We start from the raw sequence: 23,287 nt of genomic DNA on the forward strand, positions 1-23,287 counted from the left end.
GGCCCTCCTGAAGATGAGCACTCTGCAGCCACCACAGCAGAGACACCCTTGTCCTTGGAGACAGGGTTATCAGACGATGCATCTGAAGATGCGATCCGTACCACTTGTCCAACAGGTCCCACTGAAAGGTTCTTGCATGAAACCTGCCGAATGGAATCGCTTCGTAGGAAGCTACCATTTTTCCCAGGATCCGCGTGCAATGATGCACCGACACCTGTTTTGGTTTTAGGAGGCCTCTGACTAGAGATGACAGCTCCTTGGCCTTTTCCTCCGGGAGAAACACTTTTCTCTGTTCTGTGTCCAGAACCATCCCCAGGAACAGTAGACGTGTCGTAGGGACCAGCTGTGACTTTGGAATGTTTAGAATCCAGCCGTGCTGTTGTAGCACTTCCCGAGATAGTGCTACCCCTACCAACAACTGCTCTCTGGACCTCGCCTTTATCAGGAGATCGTCCAAGTACGGGATAATTAAAACTCCCTTCCTTCGAAGGAGTATCATCATTTCCGCCATTACCTTGGTAAAGACCCTCGGAGCCGTGGAGAGACCGAACGGCAACGTCTGGTATTGGTAATGACAATCTTGTACCACAAACCTGAGGTACTCCTGATGAGGATGGTAAATGGGGACATGTAGGTAAGCATCCTTGATGTCCAGCGATACCATGTAATCTCCCTCGTCCAGGCTTGCAATAACCGCCCTGAGCGATTCCATCTTGAACTTGAATTTTTTTATATATGTGTTCAAGGATTTCAAATTTAAAATGGGTCTCACCGAACCGTCCGGTTTCGGTACCACAAACATTGTGGAATAGTAACCCCTTCCTTGTTGAAGTAGGGGCACCTTTACTATCACTTGTTGTGAATACAGCTTTTGAATTGCCTGTAACACTGCCTCCCTGCCTGAGGGAGTGGTTGGCAAGGCAGATTTGAGGAAACGGCGGGGGGGAGACGTCTCGAATTCCAGTTTGTACCCCTGAGATACTACTTGAAGGATCCAGGGATCCACCCGTGAGCGAGCCCACTGATTGCTGAAATGTTTGAGACTGGCCCCCACCGCACCTGGCTCCGCCTGTGGAGCCCCAGCGTCATGCTGTGGACTTAGAGGAAGCGGGGGAGGACTTTTGCTCCTGGGAACTGGCTGTATGCTGCAGCTTTTTCCCTCTACCTCTGCCTCTGGGCAGAAAGGACGCGCCTTTAACCCGCTTGCCCCTATTGGGCCGAAAGGACTGTACCTGATAATACGGTGCTTTCTTTGGTTGTGAGGGAACATGGGGTAAAAATGTAGACTTCCCAGCTGTTGCTGTGGAAACGAGGTCCGAGAGACCATCCCCGAACAATTCCTCACCCTTATAAGGCAGAACTTCCATGTGTCGTTTGGAATCTTCATCACCTGTCCACTGCCGAGTCCATAACCCTCTCCTGGCAGAAATGGACATTGCACTAATTTTGGATGCCAGCCGGCAAATATCCCTCTGTGCATCCCTCATGTATAAAAGTGCGTCTTTTATATGCTCTACGTTTAGCAAAATAGTGTCCCTGTCTAGGGTATCTATATTTTCTGACAGGGAATCTGACCACGCAGCAGCAGCACTGCACATCCAGGCTGAAGCTATAGCCAGTCTCAGTATAACACCTGTGTGTGTATATATAGATTTCAGGATAGCCTCCTGTTTTCTATCAGCAGATTCCTTCAGGGCGGCCGTATCCGGAGACGGTAGTGCCACCTTCTTTGACAAGCGTGTGAGCGCTTTATCCACCCTAGGGGATATTTCCCAGCGTGACCTATCCTCTGGCGGGAAAGGGTACGCCATTAGTAACCTCTTAGAAATTACCAGCTTTTTATCAGGGGAAGCCCACGCTTCTTCACACACTTCATTTAACTCTTCAGATGGAGGAAAAGCTACTGGTAGTTTTTTCTCTCCAAACATAATACCCTTTTTTGTGGTACCGGGGGTAACATCAGAAATGTGCAACACATTTTTCATTGCCTCAATCATGTAACGTGTGGCCCTACTGGAAGCTACATTAGTCTCATCGTCGTCGACACTGGAGTCAGTATCCGTGTCGACATCTGTGTCAACCATCTGAGGTAGCGGGCGTTTTAGAGCCCCTGATGGTTTTTGAGACGCCTGGGCAGGCACAGGCTGAGAAGCCGGCTGTCCCACATTTGGTATGTCGTCGAACCTTTTATGTAAGGAGTCGACACTATCACGTAATTCCTTCCACAGCACCATCCACTCAGGTGTCGACCCCGCAGGGGGTGACATCACATTTACAGGCATCTGCTCCGCCTCCACATAAGCCTCCTCATCAAACATGTCGACACAGCCGTACCGACACACCGCAAACACACAGGGAATGCTCTGACAGAGGACAGGACCCCACAAAGCCCTTTGGGGAGTGAAGGGTTACCTCTTCTGTCTTTGTACATATTACTTTTTATATGATCAGTTTCCTTATAATAATTACAGTGTAAAAGTGAATATTTCTATTTCCCTAGTGAAGGGTTAAAACATGCTTTATGAACTCTTATGTGTTTGCAATGGATGCTGCTGCCCTGTGTTAGATGCCTTTGTCTCTCATACAGATACCAGGCTTGTGTGGGTCTGGCATCCAAGGTCAGCTCTCTACTAGATGAAACCTGCTTTTTCTACTTCTGTGTGTTACTAAAAGATCCTTTGTTAAGTTTCGTCTGATGCAACATATATAACATCTGCCTGGCAACTGCTATATCCAATTATGTTATGTCAAGTATTAACCACCCCTACGTACCCCACCCAGGAACCTACCCCTAAGCCAATGAGCCCTTTTACACTTGTCAGTTCCACCCATATGCATTGTCTTATATACTCTTGTTAACTTTATAATAAACAGTGTGAATTTTAACTGCTTGTGTGTGCATGTACCTTGTGGTTAAAAGTTTACACTCCAGACGTCTGTAAGGCCATCACATCGAGGGTTAAAGAAAATAAGGTCAAATCCTTTCAGCTGGGGGTTATGTCCGGGATTCAGTGATCGTCCCCGAATAATAAAGATAGAAGATTTATTGTCTGTCTTTGCTATGCGGGATTGCGGTCATACACTGAAGCTGAATCCGTGTCAGTGTTCCGGGAACACGTGACAAGGTAATATTTAAGTCCGGGACTTAATATTACGAAGTTTTTAAAACAGGTATCAGGGATACCATAGAATCTTTAATGTCTGGGACTTAAAGATACGTCTGAGAAGGGACCAGGGGTCCGAGCGCACTTCTCCAAAGACGTTAGTATCTGGGATACTTAAAATAGACCTGGGAGTCTATACGTAACGTAGAGAATACCCCGATTTGATCGCCTATATATTTTTGTATGTTTGTAGTGAGATAAGTTCTTATATTTGGTCCAGACGGCTGGTAAGTTTTCGTCTGCCAGATATCTTTACTCAAACACTTTTCTTGCTTCCTGTCTAAAACGCTGTATTTTTTCTGACATCTTGTACGAAGGTAAGCGTACCCGTCAAAAGATTTCATGTTCTCATTATACAGATAATATTGTGATATTGTCAATGACTAATTAACTGGTGTTAGCTAATGCATGCATAGAAAGTTTTTGTAAATTGCATTTTTTTTGTTGTGAAATTTCATAGAAAGTCTTTTTGTTGTGAAATTGCATAGAAGGTTTTTTTTGTAAACTGCATTTTTGTTGTGATATTGCATAGACAGTTGTTGTGGGTTGTTGTGGAAATTGCGTAGAAAGCTGGTGTAGATTGCATTTTTACTATGGGAGGGACCTATGTATAAGTAGAGTGTCGTATATTTTAGATAATTTTCTTTTAAAAGTTGTACTGTTGATTTATATTACTGTCTGACAATGGGCTCTAGTCAGAGTAAAAAAACTGCATATCCCCCGCCCCTCCCTGGTGAGACATGCAGGATGTATGTTGCCCGTAACTCTACCTCAGAGTATTATTTAGTTAACCCATGGGTGGATAATTTAGCGGGATGGACAGAGAAAGCAGGACGGGACCCATTCCTACGGGAAGGCAGTAATTACCTTTTCTATATGGAGATTTAAGAAAAAATGTCAGTTTCCAATAGCACAGAAGCGAAGCTGCAGAGGAATTGTAAGTCTTTGAAATCCCTCTCGCCCCCCCCCCCCCCCCTTTTGCATTCCAATGTATCCTGCGCTCAGAGACACAAATTTCTTGGCAGCAGTAACCCTTTCACACTAAATGGGATCGCTTCCAACTTCACTGCTGGAGGGTGCGTCCACTAGCTCTATCCCTAACGCACCAATAACCCAGAGTTTAGATAATAGTAAAACACTGTCCCAAGCCCACCATTACCCTCGATGGCTGTATATCTTATTTACGCAAAACTTGCAAAGGACGCAGCTATACACATATGAAGGAAGTTTTTTTTTTTTTGCCTGTGTTTTTTTGCCTGTCGCTGTAGCTTGTAAAAAGAAACCTGCGCCCACTCATAACTATCAGAGCTCCAGACGCTTTGACAGACAGAACCAACCCCGCAGTCAGGGAACATTCCAAAGACCCCGCGCACTGACGGGGCCCGGAGGAGGGTATCCCAGCCTTTATTCAACTCTCCCGTCATAGTGAGATTCACCTCTGCTGCCACTTATTATAAATGGAAGTAAAATTCCCTTTTTAGTGGACAGCGGTGCAGCAGCCAGTGTTTTGTGTTCTGACTTATGCAATACCCCCTCTCACCAGAAAAGATAGAAGGTCTCCGCCCCATGATACAGCAATTCTTACAACAGGGTATTCTCAGACATGGTGTATCACCATACTGTACTCCTGTGAACCCTGTTGCCAAAGCTGATGGTAGTTTGGGATTTGTACAGGATCTCAGAGCGATCAATCAGTTAATTGTCCCAGTTGCACCAATTGTTCCAGATGTAAACTCACTCATTTCTGCAATCCCTGCAGATGCTGTGTTCTTCTCTGAAATTGATTTGAAGAATGCCTTTTTTTTCAGCATATCTGTAGATTCACAGACACAATTACTTTTTGCCTTTTCTTTTGAGGGTAAACAACTTACCTGGTGCAGATTATTGACGCACCTGTTGTCTCCAGGCCACATTGAGGCCCTGGCAACCTCACCATGGTTCAGTCCTGCTACAGTATGCAGATGATCTGCTGCTCTGTAGTAAAACTGAGGAGGCCTGCCGAGAGGATGGTGTTTCATTACTAAACTGGCTTTGTGAATGTGGACACAAGGTGTCCAAAATAAAAATGCAATGGTGTAAAAAGCATGTTGATTACTTAGGTTTTGTGCTCACTCAGGGAGAGAGAAAAGTCAGTCCACAATGCATACAGTCTGTATTGGGCCTGGTCACCCCAACTACCCAGAAGGAACTACTGTCCTTCCTGGGTATGGTAAATTACTGCAGACAGTGGATATCTGATTGCTCTTATTGTGATAACATTTTGAGACAAGCCACACTGAAGGACAAACCTAAAACTGTACAATGGTCACAAGAAATGTTAACTGCATATGAAAGTTTAAAATGTATGTTGATGAAAAGTCCGGCACTTGGCCTCCCCAGTTATGTACTACCTTTCCATCTATATGCAAGGGACAATTGTAAAACCATGGCGGGGGTGCTCACACAGTTTCATGGAGGGAAGTTGCGCCCCGTGGCATTTTTTTTCCAAAGTCATGCCAGTGTCTGTACAAGGTATGCCTGCCTGCCTCAGGGCTTTGGCAGCCTGTGCAATGGTTGCAGAAATGGCCACTACCCTCACTTTAGGCCACATCACAGTACTCCACACCACACATGATGTCCTGGCAATACTTAAAGGCTTACACACAGCACATGTCAGCACAACGCCTTAGTGGATATGAAGTACTCCTTTTGAGTAACCCTACCCTTACCATTAAGTACACTGCTGGTTCTTCTGGCCCTGCACCCATTCTCAATGCCCTTTTAGGCTTGAAAGGTCCCGAGGATGAACCACCCGACCTACATGACTGTGCTGCTTCCATTGAAGCTGAAACTTCTCCCAGACTTGACATGTCTCCCGTTCCCATACCAGGCGCAGACATTGTTTTTGTTGACGGCTCCTGTAGTAGGCCCAATGACAATACATACCAGGCTGGCTATGCCATTGTCACCCTCCCTGATACTGTGTTGGAAACCCTACCAATACCTTATCAGTCCGCGCAAGCTGCAGAACTCATTGCACTCACTAGAGCATGTCCCTCCCTTGACAACGTCCATCTGCTCACTCAACTTCAAGCTGCTGCGACTAATGCTGATCTCTCCGACTGGACTTACCCAATTCTGCAGAAAAAATCCTAAATCAGGATTAATCTGCAAAGAGGGGAAACCCTGTATACCCCAGTCCAGTGCCCCTTTGCTCGTTGCCCAGTGCCGTGGTGTTGGTCACCGTGGTGAAGCCACAACACTCCTCCTACTAACCAGTGATTTTTATGTTACTAATGCCAAATCACTTGTGGACCAGTATGTTAGCAGATGCATCACTTGCCTCAGGAACAACCCTAATAAAGCTAAACACCAGCATCTTGAATACCCCACAGAAAACTCTAGGTTACTCCCCATTTAAAATACTAATGGGCAGGCCTTTTCCCACACCCTGGGCTAAGAAACCACTAGTAATACAGGAAGGAGATCTAGAACTCATCAGAGAAGAGTATGTCAGGTCCCTGATAACAAAACTGAATGAAATTGAACATGAGGTTGTTTGTAAAAACCCTTTTGAATCCACAGGAACCTACACACCCCTTTAAAGTCGGAGACAGAGTCGTGGTGAAGGTGCTCCCCAGGAACAAGAGCCCAGGAGACTTCACCTATGGTCCAGAGACAGAGGTCGTAGCAGTTACCCGAACAGCAGTCCTGACAGAGGAAAGTCCTACCTGGATCCATGCATCCCGAGTAAAAAAAAAGGTTCCTAGACCAGACCTAGAGAGGGAAGCAAGTGATTCCAGTGAGGTACGAACCGGGGCAGACAGCCCTGACCTCCCACCTAGCGAAGAAAGAAGAACAGAAGAAGATGAGGAACCTGTCCCCTATCTTTATCCTGGGGACTACCTTGATAGCCCTACTGGCCCTCACTCACCACACAATATGTGAGGTTGATATTACACAGACTAATGGGATCCCCACCTTGTGGTACAATTCCTCCAATACACACGTAGCCACATATATCCTTGACTATTTTATGTTCCCCAAAATTGCTGATGACAAATATTATATACAACAAAGGAGGAAATCAGGAATGTCTGAGACAGTATATATTTGTGTTACTGACGAATGGTACTATGACAATAGATATTATGGATCTAATTGTAATTCCTGGGAAGCTGTGGGGTGGAATACAGGAGTAGATTGGAAATATGGCCCATCGTTTGCAAAGAATAGATGGAGCAAATATGGAGTACCCCTACTTTCTAGACTATCCATTCATAAGATGGATGAAGGCCCAAATTCATACAGGTTTAGACTAAACATAGTGAACCCTAGCAGAAGCGACAATGAGACTTATGTACTTGGTATATGGTGGCAAGCAGGGTATTATAGTGCAAGGCAAATGTTTTATTTATGGGATATGTATAAAAACCCAAAATACCAGCCTAAAATTGCTCCCCAAAACAAACCTTTAAAGCCCCATATTGCCACTTTTAAAGATATGGTGGCTATTACTAACCCTACCTTTGAAGACACCCTAGCTATTGAAACTGGTTTCTCTGACATTAATTTTTGGTTGGAATGGATGAAGTATAGTGCTAACAAACACAATAAAAGCAACTGTTATGTCTGTGGCAAATCTAGGCCCCACCTAGGTACAGTGCCCCTTAATATACCCCTAGAACAAGAAAATTGTTTTTTTTCAGCCTTTTTAATGACACCAAAACAAATGACAGTCAGTGCGAAATGTGGAAAAGGGAATATCCCATATTGTCGAAAAATCCCAACCCAGGAAGCACCATAACCATATATCCTGGAAACTACACTTGTTATACATCTAACACCACAACAGGGAGAAATTTAAAAACCTTCCCACCAGGGTATTGTGCAAATAAAAGAACAACTGTTTTAGTCAACCAAACTAGATCATTAGGCGACATTTATTACATATGTGGGAAACTGTAAATAAAAACGTAGCCTGGATTAATTATATATATTATAATCAACAAAGATTTGTTAATGATACCAAAGATGCTCTTAAAGGTATAGCTGAACAGCTAGAAGCCACTTCCCAAATGACATTCCAAAATAGAATGGCCCTTGACATGATCCTAGCAGAAAAAGGCGGTACATGTGTTTACATTAGTAAGGTGGAAGGCTGTTGTACATATATTCCTGACAACACTGGTCCCAATGGTAAGGTTACTTTAGCCATAAACAAGTTAGAAACCTTATCCATAGAACTTAAGAAAAATTCAGGTATTGATAACCCATGGAGCCAATATTTTGGATGGTTTGAAAATTGGAAACTGGCTCTTGTGCAAATAAGCATATTCATACTTGTAACTTTAATTCTTGTAGGCATTATAGTTTATTGTGTAATTCCCTGTGGAAAGAAACTTACCTCCAAAGGCATTGATAAGGCCCTGATGTATTATGACATAACCACCAGTCCTGTCACCTCCTCTGATAGTAAGGGACCCGACGATTATGTCCAATATCTCAAGAACTGGAGAAACAAGAAAGGAGCCTCACTCAAGAATCATGTCATATAATAATCATGATTCTAAGAGGGGATTGAAGGGTTACCTCTTCTGTCTTTGTACATATTACTTTTTATATGATCAGTTTCCTTATAATAATTACAGTGTAAAAGTGAATATTTCTATTTCCCTAGTGAAGGGTTAAAACATGCTTTATGAACTCTTATGTGTTTGCAATGGATGCTGCTGCCCTGTGTTAGATGCCTTTGTCTCTCATACAGATACCAGGCTTGTGTGGGTCTGGCATCCAAGGTCAGCTCTCTACTAGATGAAACCTGCTTTTTCTACTTCTGTGTGTTACTAAAAGATCCTTTGTTAAGTTTCGTCTGATGCAACATATATAACATCTGCCTGGCAACTGCTATATCCAATTATGTTATGTCAAGTATTAACCACCCCTACGTACCCCACCCAGGAACCTACCCCTAAGCCAATGAGCCCTTTTACACTTGTCAGTTCCACCCATATGCATTGTCTTATATACTCTTGTTAACTTTATAATAAACAGTGTGAATTTTAACTGCTTGTGTGTGCATGTACCTTGTGGTTAAAAGTTTACACTCCAGACGTCTGTAAGGCCATCACATCGAGGGTTAAAGAAAATAAGGTCAAATCCTTTCAGGGAGACAGAGAGAGAGTATGCCAGCACACACCAGAGCGCTATATAACACTGGGATCCCACTATCAATGAGTGTTTTCCCTATAGCTGCTTTTTTATATATATTATATATATATATATCTATACTACGCCTAAATTTAGTGCCCCCCCCCCTCTCTTTTTTACCCTTCTGTAGTATTCAGACTGCAGGGGAGAGCCAGGGAGCTTCCTTCCAGCGGAACTGTGAGGGAAAAATGGCGCCAGTGTGCTGAGGGAGAAGCCCCGCCCCCTTTTCGGCTGACTTTCTCCCGCTTTTTCTGTAATACTGTCAGGGGTAATTTTACATCTATATAGCCTCTAGGACTATATATGATGTATATTTTGCCAGCCAAGGTGTTATCTATTGCCCTCAGGGCGCCCCCCCCCCCCCCCCAGCGCCCTGCACCCATCAGTGACCGAAGTGTGAGGTGTACATGAGGAGCAATGGCGCACAGCTGCAGTGCTGTGCGCTACCTTGGTGAAGACTGAAGTCTTCTGCCGCCGATTTTCCGGACCTTCTTCGTGCTTCTGGCTCTGTAAGGGGGGCGGCGGCGCGGCTCCGGGAACGAACACCAAGGTCGGGTCCTGCGGTCGATCCCTCTGGAGCTAATGGTGTCCAGTAGCCTAAGAAGCCCAAACTACCACCTGTTAGGTAGGTTCGCTTCTTCTCCCCTTAGTCCCTCGCTGCAGTGAGTCTGTTGCCAGCAGATCTCACTGAAAATAAAAAACCTAAATATACTTTCTTTCTAGGTGCTTAGGAGAGCCCCTAGTGTGCATCCAGCTCAGCCGGGCACAAGAATCTAACTGAGGTCTGGAGGAGGGTCTTAGTGGGAGGAGCCAGTGCACACCAGTAGTCTAAAAGCTTTCTTTATAGTTGTGCCCAGTCTCCTGCGGAGCCGCTAATCCCCATGGTCCTTACGGAGTCCCCAGCATCCACTTAGGACGTTAGAGAAACTAAGGTGAGATACATACCAGCTCACACCACAAACATGCCGTACAACATGGCATTCAACACAACGCAAGTCAACAGCATGAACAACATCAGCAACAGGCTGACTATAAACACAACACAACAAGTGTGTAACCATAACTAATGACTGCAGATACAGTACGCACTGGGACGGGCTCCCAGCATCCTCTACGGACTAAGAGAAAAGGATTTACCGGTAGGTATTAAAATCCTATTTTCTCATACGTCCTAGAGAATGCTGGGGTCACTTCAAGAACCATGGGGTTTATACCAAAGCTCTAGAACGGGCAGGAGAGTGCGGATGACTCTGCAGCACCGATTGACCAAACATGAGGTCCTCATCAGCCAGGGTATCAAACTTGTAGAACTTCGCAAAGGTGTTTGAACCTGACCAAGTAGCCGCTCGGCAAAGTTGTAATGCCGAGACCCCCCGGGAAGCCGCCCAGGACGAGCCCACCTTTCTAGTAGAATGGGCCTTTACCGATTTCGGTAATGGCAATCCAGCCGTAGAATGAGCCTGCTGAATCGTATGACAGATCCAGCGAGCAATAGTCTGCTTGGAAGCAGGAGCCCCAATTTTGTTGTGAGCCTACAGGACAAACAGAGCCTCCATTTTCCTAAAATGAGCCGTTCTGGCCACGTAAATTTTCAAAGCTCTGACTACGTCGAGAAACTTCGATTCCAGCAAGGCGTCAGTAGCAACTGGCACCACAATAGGCTGGTTCAAGTGGAACGACGAAACCACTTTCGGCAGAAGCTGCTGACGAGTCCTCAACTCTGCTCTATCTTCATGGAAGATCAAAAAGGGCTCTTGTGAGACAAGGCCGCCAATTCAGACACCCGCCTGGCGGATGCCAAGGCCAACAGCATGACCACTTTCCAAGTGAGGAATTTCAACTCCACCTTTTGTAAAGGTTCAAACCAATGAGATTGAAGGAATTGCAACACCACGTTAAGATCCCACGGTGCCACAGGGGGCACAAAGGGAGGTTGTATGTGCAACACGCCTTTCACAAAAGTCTGAACTTCTGGAAGGGAGGCCAATTGTTTTTGGAAGAAAACCGATAAGGCTGAAATTTGTACTTTAATGGAGCCCAACTTTAGGCCCGCATCCACACCGGCTTGTAGAAAATGGAGAAAACGTCCTAACTGAAATTCTTCCTTAGGAGCCTTCTTGGATTCACACCAAGACACGTATTTTCTCCAAATACGGTGGTAATGTTTAGACGTTACTCCTTTCCTGGCATGAATAAGAGTGGGGATGACTTCCCTGGGAATACCCTTTCGGGCTAGGATCCAGCGTTCAACCTCCAAGCCGTCAAACGAAGTCGCGGTAAGTCTTGAAACACGCACGGCCCCTGCTCTAACAGATCCTCCCTCAGAGGAAGAGGCCAGGGATCTCCTATGAGTAATTCATGAAGATCTGGATACCAAGCCCTCCTTGGCCAGTCTGGAACAATGGGGATCACTTGAACCTTTGTTCTTCTTATGATCTTTATCACTTTTGGAATGAGTGGAACCGGAGCCAACACGTACACCGACTGAAACACCCACTGTGTCAATAGGGCATCCACTGCTATTGCTTGAGGGTCTCTGGACCTGGAACAATATCTCTGAAGCTTCTTGTTGAGGCAAGATGCCATCATGTCTATTTGAGGAATTCCCCAAAGACTTGTCACCTCTGCAAAGACCTCTTGATGAAGACCCCACTATCCTGGAAGGAGATCGTGTCTGCTGAGGAAGTCTGCTTCCCAGTTGTCCACTCCTGGAATGAAGATCACTGACAGAGCGCTTATATGCCTTTCCGCCCAATGGAGAACCTTTGTGGCCTCTGCCATAGCCGCTCTGCTCTTTGTTCCGCCCTGGTGGTTTACAGTATGTACGCTACTGCTGTTATGTTGTCCGACTGAATCAAGACGGACTGATTGCAAAGAAGATGTTCCGCTTGCAGAAGGCCATTGTGAATGGCCCTTAACTCCAGAACGTTTATGTGTAGACACATTTCCTGGCTTGACCATCTTCTCTGGAAGCTTTCCCCCTGTGTGACTGCTCCCCAGCCTTGGAGACTCGCATCCGTGGTCACTAAGATCCAGTCCTGGATCCCGAACCTGCGTCCCTCTAGGAGGTGAGAGCTGTGCAGTCACCATAGGAGTGAAATTCTAGTCTTGGAAGACAGGGTTATCCTTCGGTGCATGTGCAGATGGGACCCGGACCACTTGTCCAACAGGTCCCACTGAAACACTCTGGCATGGAATCTGCCAAACTGAATGGCCTCGTAGGCCGTCACCATCTTCCCCAGCAACCGAGTGCATTGATGGATCGATACTCTTGACGGTTTTCGGATTTGTTTGACCAGGTTCTGAATTTCCAGAGCCTTTTCCACTGGAAGAAAAACTCTCTGTAATTCTGTGTCCGGAATCATTCCCAAAAACGACAGCCGTCTCGTCGGAACCAACTGTGATTTTGGCAAGTTTAGGAGCCAACCATGTTGCTGCAGAATTGTCAGGGAGAGTGTAATGTTCTGCAGCAATTGTTCCCTGGATCTCGCCTTTATCAGGAGATCATCCAAGTACGGGATAATTGTGACTCCTTGCTTGCGCAGGAGAACCATCATTTCGGCCATTACTTTGGTGAAAACCCTCGGAGCCATGGACAGACCAAACGGCAACGTCTGGAATTGGTAATGACAATCCTGTACTGCAAACCTCAGGTAAGCCTGATGTGGAGGATAAATGAGAACATGTAAGTAGGCATCCTTTATGTCTACCGACACCATAAAATCCCCCTCCTCCAGACTGGAGATCACTGCCCGGAAAGATTCCATCTTGAATTTGAATTTCTTTAGGTGGAAATTGAGGGATTTGAGGTTCAGGATTGGTCTGACTTAGCCGTCTGGCTTCGGGACCAAGAACAGGATCGAATAAAAGCCTTCTCCCTGTTGCGACGGGGGAACCCTGACAATGACTTGATTGAGACACAATTTTTGTATTGCGGTGCATACCACCTCCCTGTCCGGAAGAGAAGCTGGTAAGGCCGATTTTAAAAATCGGCGAGGGGGAACGTCTTGAAACTCCAGTTTGTACCCCTAGGACACTATTTCTAAAACCCATGGGTCCAGGGCCGAATGAGCCCAGAACTGACTGGTGAACCTGAGACGTGCCCCCACCGGTGCGGACTCCCGCAGAGGAGCCCCAGCGTCATGCGGTGGACTTGGCAGAAGCCGGGGAGGACTTCTGCTCCTGGGAACCGGCCACGGCCGGTGATCGTTTATCTTTTCCCTTTCCTCTAGTAGCAAGGAAGGAAGACCCTCTGCGTTTTCTGTATTTATTGGTCCGAAAGGACTGCATCTGATAGTGGTGTGCTTTCTTTTGTGGTGCAGGCACATAAGGTAAAAATGATGACTTACCTGCGGTAGCCGTAGACAGTGTATGACTGGGGCATGTAGGGCCCACCGGGGGAATGCAGTGGTAGGGGCCCATGTTTAAGGGTGTGGTCATTCTGCAGAGGGGGTGTGGCCTGCCACCTTATTGGTTTGACTAACCATTAGAGAGTGCAACATCTGGGCCCCTTCATAAATATATACAGTAAATTCAGCTGCTGCATGCATGATAATGTACCAGATTAATAACAGATTAATAACAGCAATGCACTGTAGAGAATACACCATAGTCCAGTATAAGGTAACATACGTATAATGTATAATTCAAGTGCACAGTCTAGAACCTGATCCTTAGAGCAGGAGGTGGGGCCCCAGGCAGTGGGGCCCATCGGTGGTTTCCCCTGTACCCCTATGGGCCAGTCCAAGCCTGGCCGTAGATACCAACTCAGCGAGGCCGTCACTAAACAATACACCACATTTATACGGTAGAGACTCCATATTTTTCTTAGAGTCAGCATCAGCATTCCATTGATGAATCCACAATACCCTCCTAGCTGAGACTGCTATGGCATTGGCCCTTGATCCCAAGAGGCCAATATCCCTCGCAGCTTCCTTTAGGTAGACTGCAGCGTCCCTGATATGACATAGTGTCAAAAGAATGCTATCCCTATCCAGGGTATCTATTTCAGATGACAAGTTATCTGCCCATCTTTCGATAGCACTACTCACCCACGCAGACGCAATGGCTGGTCTGAGTAGCGTACACGTGGAGATATAAATGGATTTCAATGTATTTTCCTGCCTACGATCCGCAGGATCCTTTAGGGCTGCCGTGTCAGGAGACGGGACAGCCACCTTTTTGGACAGCCGTGATAGAGCTTTGTCCACAATGGGGGGTGACTCCCATTTTTCCCTATCCCCAGAGGGAAACGCATACGCCACTGGAATACTTTTGGGAATCTGAAACTTTTTGTCAGGATTTTCCCAAACCTTTTCACAAAGTGCGTTCAGTTCATGAGAGGGAGGAAATGTTACCTCAGGTTTCTTCCCTTTATACATACAGACCGTAGTATCGGGAACAGCAGGGTCCTCCGTGATATGTAATATGTCTTTTATTGTCACAATCATGTACTGAATGCTCTTTGCCAGTTTTGGATCTAATCTGGCATCACTATAGTCGACACTTGAGTCAGTGTCCGTGTCGGTATCCGTGTCTGCCAGCTGGGTAAATGAACGTTTTTGTGACCCCGAGGGGGTCTGGACTTGTAACAACACATCCTCTACGGATTTCTTCCAAGCCTGGTTCTGAGACTCAGATTTATCCAGTCTCTTATTTATCAGAGCCACATTAGCATTCAGAGCACTCAAAACATTCACCCAATCAGGTGTCGGCGGTGCCGACAGGGTCACTCCCACAGCCGTTTGTGTCCCTAAAATCGTCTCCTCCTGGGAAGAGCCTTCAGCCTCAGACATGCCGACACACGTGCACGCAGCACACACAGACACACTGGGCATATGCCATATAGGGGACAGACCCACAGTAAAGCCTGTCAGAGAGACACAGAGGGAGTTTGCCAGCTCACACCCAGCGCTTAAACCCGGTTCTGACACAGTTACAGAATGTCCCAGACCTGCAGCGCTTTTATAATGACTTATATCACACCAAAAATCACTGTGCCCCCCCGTTTTGCACCCTGTTACTTGTACAGTAGTGTGAGGAAGGACCAGCGTCTCTGCAGCTTCTGTGAAGAGAAAATGGCGCTGATGTGAGCTGTGAGGACTAAGCCCCGCCCCCATAATAGCGCGCTTCAGCCCCGCTATATTTCAAAAATCTTTATACTGGCGGGGGTCTGGACAGATGTTTGGCACCTTGTCCCCTCTTGCCAGTCACTTTTTTAGAGGTTAATATGCTGCCCAGGGCGCCCCCTCCCCCCCCGCCCTGCACCTTGTAGTGCCGCTGAGTGGGAGCATGGCGCGCAGCGCGGCCGCTGTGCGGTACCTCTGAAGCCGTCACTGAAGTCTTCTGTCTTCTTCTACTCACCTGTCTTCTGGCTCTGCAAGGGGGGTGACGGCCGGCTCTGGGAACGAGCATCTAGGCGTACCTAGCGATCAGACCCTCAGGAGCTAATGGTGTCCTGTAGGCTAAGAAGCAGAGCCTTTAACTCACAGAAGTAGGTCTGCTTCTCTCCCCTCAGTCCCACGAAGCAGAGAGCCTGTTGCCAGCAGCCTCCCTGAAAATAATAAACCTAACATAAGTCTTCTCAGAGAAACTCTGGAGAGCTCCTCAGTGTGCAACCAGTCTCCCTGGGCACAATTCTAAAACTGGAGTCTGGAGGAGGGGCATAGAGGGAGGAGCCAGTTCACACCCCTTTGAAAGTCTTAAAGTGCCCATGTCTCCTGCGGATCCCCTCTTTACCCCATGGTTCTTGAAGTGACCCCAGCATCCTCTAGGACGTATGAGAAAAAGGCAACGGATGCTGCATTGTAGCACTTTGGTGTTCAGAGACTCAGCGCACACAGATATTAGAGATGAGCGGGTTCGGGTTCTCTGAATCCGAACCCGCCCGAACTTCATGTTTTTTTACACGGGTCCGAGCGACTCGGATCTTCCCGCCTTGCTCGGTTAACCCGAGCGCGCCCGAACGTCATCATCACGCTGTCGGATTCTCGCAAGGCTCGGATTCTATCGCGAGACTCGGATTCTATATAAGGAGCCGCGCGTCGCGGCCATTTTCACACGTGCATTGAGATTGATAGGGAGAGGACGTGGCTGGCGTCCTCTCCGTTTAGAAATTAAAATAGATAGGAGAGTGAGAGTGAGACACTTCATTTACTTACTGGAGCTTAGGAGGAGTTATACTAGTGACTGATGACCAGTGACCTGACCACCAGTGCAGTTTTATAATTTATTATTATTTAATAATCCGTTCTGTTCTTGTTCTCTGCCTGAAAAAAACGATACACAGTGACTCAGTCACACTCACATACCATATCTGTGCTCAGCCCAGTGTGCTGCATCATCTATGTATAATATCTGACTGTGCTCACACAGCTTAATTGTGGGGGAGACTGGGGAGCAGTTATAGGTTATAGCAGGAGCCAGGAGTACATATTAAACAGTGCACACTTTTGCTGCCAGAGTGCCACTGCCAGTGTGACTGACCACTGACCACTGTGACCAGTGACCTGACCACACTGACCACCAGTATAGTATATTGTGATTGAATGTCTGCCTGAAAAAGTACACTCGTCGTGTGACTTGTGTGGTGTTTTTTTATTCTATAAAAATTAAAAAAACTCATTCTGCTGACAGACAGTGTCCACTCCAGCAGGTCCGTCATTATATAATATATACCTGTCCGGCTGCAGTAGTGATATATATATATTTTTTATATCATTATTTATCATCCAGTCTACTAGCAGCAGACACAGTACGGTAGTTCACGGCTGTAGCTACCTCTGTGTCGGCACTCGGCAGTCCATCCATAATTGTATACCACCTACCCGTGGTTTTTTTTTTCTTTCTTCTTTATACATACTACATCTCATTATCATCCAGTCTATATTAGCAGCAGACACAGTACAGTACGGTAGTCCACGGCTGTAGCTACCTCTGTGTCGGCACTCGGCAGTCCATCCATAATTGTATACCACCTACCCGTGGTTTTTTTTTTCTTTCTTCTTTATACATACTACATCTCATTATCAACCAGTCTATATTAGCAGCAGACACAGTACGGTAGTTCACGGCTGTAGCTACCTCTGTGTCGGCACTCGGCAGTCCATCCACAATTGTATACCACCTACCCGTGGTTTTTTTTTTCTTTCTTCTTTATACATACATACTACATCTCATTATCATCCAGTCTATATTAGCAGCAGACACAGTACAGTATGGTAGTCCACGGCTGTAGCTACCTCTGTGTCGGCACTCGGCAGTCCATCCATAATTGTATACCACCTACCCGTGGTTTTTTTTTTCTTTCTTCTTTATACATACTACATCTCATTATCATCCAGTCTATATTAGCAGCAGACACAGTACAGTACGGTAGTCCACGGCTGTAGCTACCTCTGTGTCGGCACTCGGCAGTCCATCCATAATTGTATACCACCTACCCGTGGTTTTTTTTTCTTTCTTCTTTATACATACTACATCTCATTATCAACCAGTCTATATTAGCAGCAGACACAGTACAGTACGGTAGTCCACGGCTGTAGCTACCTCTGTGTCGGCACTCGGCAGTCCATCCATAATTGTATACCACCTACCCGTGGTTTTTTTTTTCTTTCTTCTTTATACATACTACATCTCATTATCATCCAGTCTATATTAGCAGCAGACACAGTACAGTACGGTAGTCCACGGCTGTAGCTACCTCTGTGTCGGCACTCGGCAGTCCATCCATAATTGTATACCACCTACCCGTGGTTTTTTTTTTTCTTTCTTCTTTATACATACTACATCTCATTATCATCCAGTCTATATTAGCAGCAGACACAGTACAGTACGGTAGTCCACGGCTGTAGCTACCTCTGTGTCGGCACTCGGCAGTCCATCCATAATTGTATACCACCTACCCGTGGTTTTTTTTTTCTTTCTTCTTTATACATACTACATCTCATTATCATCCAGTCTATATTAGCAGCAGACACAGTACAGTACGGTAGTCCACGGCTGTAGCTACCTCTGTGTTGGCACTCGGCAGTCCATCCATAATTGTATACCACCTACCCGTGGTTTTTTTTTTCTTTCTTCTTTATACATACTACATCTCATTATCAACCAGTCTATATTAGCAGCAGACACAGTACAGTACGGTAGTCCACGGCTGTAGCTACCTCTGTGTCGGCACTCGGCAGTCCATCCATAAGTATACTAGTATCCATCCATCTCCATTGTTTACCTGAGGTGCCTTTTAGTTGTGCCTATTAAAATATGGAGAACAAAAATGTTGAGGTTCCAAAATTAGGGAAAGATCAAGATCCACTTCCACCTCGTGCTGAAGCTGCTGCCACTAGTCATGGCCGAGACGATGAAATGCCAGCAACGTCGTCTGCCAAGGCCGATGCCCAATGTCATAGTACAGAGCATGTCAAATCCAAAACACCAAATATCAGTAAAAAAAGGACTCCAAAACCTAAAATAAAATTGTCGGAGGAGAAGCGTAAACTTGCCAATATGCCATTTACCACACGGAGTGGCAAGGAACGGCTGAGGCCCTGGCCTATGTTCATGGCTAGTGGTTCAGCTTCACATGAGGATGGAAGCACTCAGCCTCTCGCTAGAAAACTGAAAAGACTCAAGCTGGCAAAAGCACCGCAAAGAACTGTGCGTTCTTCGAAATCCCAAATCCACAAGGAGAGTCCAATTGTGTCGGTTGCGATGCCTGACCTTCCCAACACTGGACGTGAAGAGCATGCGCCTTCCACCATTTGCACGCCCCCTGCAAGTGCTGGAAGGAGCACCCGCAGTCCAGTTCCTGATAGTCAGATTGAAGATGTCAGTGTTGAAGTACACCAGGATGAGGAGGATATGGGTGTTGCTGGCGCTGGGGAGGAAATTGACCAGGAGGATTCTGATGGTGAGGTGGTTTGTTTAAGTCAGGCACCCGGGGAGACACCTGTTGTCCGTGGGAGGAATATGGCCGTTGACATGCCTGGTGAAAATACCAAAAAAATCAGCTCTTCAGTGTGGAGGTATTTCAACAGAAAAGCGGACAACAGGTGTCAAGCCGTGTGTTGCCTTTGTCAAGCTGTAATAAGTAGGGGTAAGGACGTTAACCACCTCGGAACATCCTCCCTTATACGTCACCTGCAGCGCATTCATAATAAGTCAGTGACAAGTTCAAAAACTTTGGGCGACAGCGGAAGCAGTCCACTGACCAGTAAATCCCTTCCTCTTGTAACCAAGCTCACGCAAACCACCCCACCAACTCCCTCAGTGTCAATTTCCTCCTTCCCCAGGAATGCCAATAGTCCTGCAGGCCATGTCACTGGCAATTCTGACGAGTCCTCTCCTGCCTGGGATTCCTCCGATGCATCCTTGCGTGTAACGCCTACTGCTGCTGGCGCTGCTGTTGTTGCTGCTGGGAGTCGATGGTCATCCCAGAGGGGAAGTCGTAAGCCCACTTGTACTACTTCCAGTAAGCAATTGACTGTCCAACAGTCCTTTGCGAGGAAGATGAAATATCACAGCAGTCATCCTGCTGCAAAGCGGATAACTGAGGCCTTGACAACTATGTTGGTGTTAGACGTGCGTCCGGTATCTGAAAGGATTTGCCCTTATACCTTAACCCTCGATGTGATGGCCTCTTAGACGTCTGGAGTGTAAACTCTTAGCCACAAGGTACATGCACAACACAAGCAGTAAGAATTCACACTGTTTTATTGAATGTTTAACATTGGTATAAAAAGAGAACACATAAGGGTGTAACTGATAAGTGTAAAAGGGCTCATTGGCTTAGGGGTAGGTGCCTGGGTGGGGTACGTAGGGGTGGTTAATACTTGACATAACATAATTGGATATAGCAGTTGCTAGGCAGATGTTATATACGTTGCATCAGACGGAACTTAACAAAGGATCTTTTAGTAACACACAGAAGTAGAAAAAGCAGGTTTCATCTAGTATAGAGCTGACCTTGGATGCCAGACCCACACAAGCCTGGTATCTGTATGAGAGACAAAGGCATCTAACACAGGGCAGCACGCATCCATTGCAAACACATAAGAGTTCATAAAGCATGTTTTAACCCTTCACTAGGGAAATAGAAATATTCACTTTTACACTGTAACCACCACAAGGAAACTGATCATATAAAAAGTAATATGTACAAAGACAGAAGAGGTAACCCTTCAATCCCCTCTTAGAATCATGATTATTATATGACATGATTCTTGAGTGAGGCTCCTTTCTTGTTTCTCCAGTTCTTGAGATATTGGACATAATCGTCGGGTCCCTTACTATCAGAGGAGGTGACAGGACTGGTGGTTATGTCATAATACATCAGGGCCTTATCAATGCCTTTGGAGGTAAGTTTCTTTCCACAGGGAATTATACAATAAACTATAATGCCTAAAAGAATTAAAGTTATGAGTATAAATATGCTTATTTGCACAAGAGCCTGTTTCCAATTTTCAAACCACCCAAAATATTGGCTCCATGGGTTATCAATACCTGAATTTTTTTTAAGTTCTATGGATAAGGTTTCTAACTTGTTTATGGCTAAAGTAACCTTACCATTGGGACCAGTGTTGTCAGGAATATATGTACAACAGCCTTCCACCTTACTAATGTAAACACATGTACCGCCTTTTTCTGCTAGGATCATGTCAAGGGCCATTCTATTTTGGAATGTCATTTGGGAAGTGGCTTCTAGCTGTTCAGCTATACCTTTAAGAGCATCTTTGGTATCATTAACAAATCTTTGTTGATTATAATATATATAATTAATCCAGGCTACGTTTTTATTTACAGTTACTATAGGGAACAATGACTCAAAACCCGCAGCCACCTCATCTCTAGCTTTGAACTCATTTGGAACACCTCTTGGGACCCCTATAGCATCAATGTATACGTGGGGGTCAAAGCTACCTCCTGGGAGTGCTCTTTTCTTTCGATTAACAGGAGTATTAGAGGGAGGAGTGGGGTCATCGGTGATCATTAAAAAGGCTGAAAAAAAACAATTTTCTTGTTCTAGGGGTATATTAAGGGGCACTGTACCTAGGTGGGGCCTAGATTTGCCACAGACATAACAGTTGCTTTTATTGTGTTTGTTAGCACTATACTTCATCCATTCTAACCAAAAATTAATGGACAATCTTTGAAGTAAGTTCAGATGTTGACCATATCTGTTTCTGGCAGCTGATGGGCGATATCCCCAATCTGTTCCTGTATTCCACCCCACAGCTTCCCAGGAATTACAATTAGATCCATAATATCTAATGTCATAGTACCATTCGTCAGTAACACAAATATATACTGTCTCAGACATTCCTGATTTCCTTTTCTGCTGTATGAAATGTTTGTTGTCAGCAAGTTTAGGGAACATGAAATAATCAAGGATATATGTGGCTACGTGTGTGTTGGAGGAATTGTACCACAAGGTGGGGATCCCATTTGTTTGTGTGATGTCGACTTCACATATTGTGAGGTGAATGAGGGCCAGTAGGGCTATCGAGATAGTCCCCAGGATAGAGATAGGGGACAGGTTCCTCATCTTCTTCTGTTCTTCTTTCTTCGCTAGGTGGGAGGTCAGGGCTGTCTGCCCCGGTTCGTACCTCACTGGAATCACTTGCTTCCCTCTCTAGGTCTGGTCTAGGAACCTTTTTTACTCGGGATGCATGGATCCAGGCAGGATTTTCCTCTGTCAGGACTGCTGTCCGGGTAACTGCTACGACCTCTGTCTCTGGACCATAGGTGAAGTCTCCTGGGCTCTTGTTCCTGGGGAGCACCTTCACCACGACTCTGTCTCCGACTTTAAAGGGGTGTGTAGGTTCCTGTGGATTCAAAAGGGTTTTTACAAACAACCTCATGTTCAATTTCATTCAGTTTTGTTATCAGGGACCTGACATACTCTTCTCTGATGAGTTCTAGATCTCCTTCCTGTATTACTAGTGGTTTCTTAGCCCAGGGTGTAGGAAAAGGGTCTACCCATTAGTATTTCAAAGGGTGAGTAACCTAGAGTTTTCTGTGGGGTATTCAAGATGCTGGTGTTTAGCTTTATTAGGGTTGTTCCTGAGGCAAGTGATGCATCTGCTAACATACTGGTCCACAAGTGATTTGGCATTAGTAACATAAAAATCATTGGTTAGTAGGAGGAGTGTTGTGGCTTCACCACGGTGACCAACACCACGGCACTGGGCAACGAGCAAAGGGGCACTGGACTGGGGTATACAGGGTTTCCCCTCTTTGCAGATTAATCCTGATTTAGGATTTTTTCTGCAGAATTGGGTAAGTCCAGTCGGAGAGATCAGTATTAGTCGCAGCAGCTTGAAGTTGAGTGAGCAGATGGACGTTGTAAAGGGAGGGACATGCTCTAGTGAGTGCAATGAGTTCTGCAGCTTGCGCGGACTGATAAGGTATTGGCAGGGTTTCCAACACAGTGTCAGGGAGGGTGACAATGGCATAGCCAGCCTGGTATGCACTGTCATTGGGCCTACTACAGGAGCCGTCAACAAAAACTATGTCTGCGCCTGGTATGGGAACGGGAGACATGTCAAGTCTGGGAGAAGTTTCAGCTTCAATAGAAGCAGCACAGTCATGTAGGTCGGGTGGTTCATCCTCGGGACCTTTCAAGCCTAAAAGGGTATTGAGAATGGGTGCAGGGCCAGAAGAACTAGCAGTGTACTTGATGGTAAGGGTAGGGTTACTCAAAAGGAGTACTTCATATCCACTAAGGCGTTGTGCTGACATTTGCTGTGTGTAAGCCTTTAAGTATTGCCAGGACATCATGTGTGGTGTGGAGTACTGTGATGTGGCCTAAAGTGAGGGTAGTGGCCATTTCTGCAACCATTGCACAGGCTGCCAAAGCCCTGAGGCAGGCAGGCACACCTTGCACAGACACTGGCATGACTTTGGGAAAAAAATGCCACGGGGCGCAACTTCCCTCC

The 23,287-nt window shown here is 45.9% G+C and overlaps 1 long non-coding RNA gene across 1 annotated transcript; it reads left to right on the forward strand.

Moving 5' to 3' along the window:
- The first annotated feature begins 2,401 nt into the window (after window positions 1-2,401).
- Window positions 2,402-9,209, forward strand: LOC134966825 (uncharacterized). Its single transcript, XR_010188718.1, has 2 exons — window positions 2,402-4,101; window positions 6,729-9,209. It is a non-coding gene; the product is annotated as an uncharacterized LOC134966825 (long non-coding RNA).
- Window positions 9,210-23,287: the final 14,078 nt, after the last annotated feature.

Source organism: Pseudophryne corroboree, chromosome 10, assembly GCF_028390025.1.
Source record: "Pseudophryne corroboree isolate aPseCor3 chromosome 10, aPseCor3.hap2, whole genome shotgun sequence".
In the NCBI taxonomy this organism is placed as follows: domain Eukaryota; kingdom Metazoa; phylum Chordata; class Amphibia; order Anura; family Myobatrachidae; genus Pseudophryne; species Pseudophryne corroboree.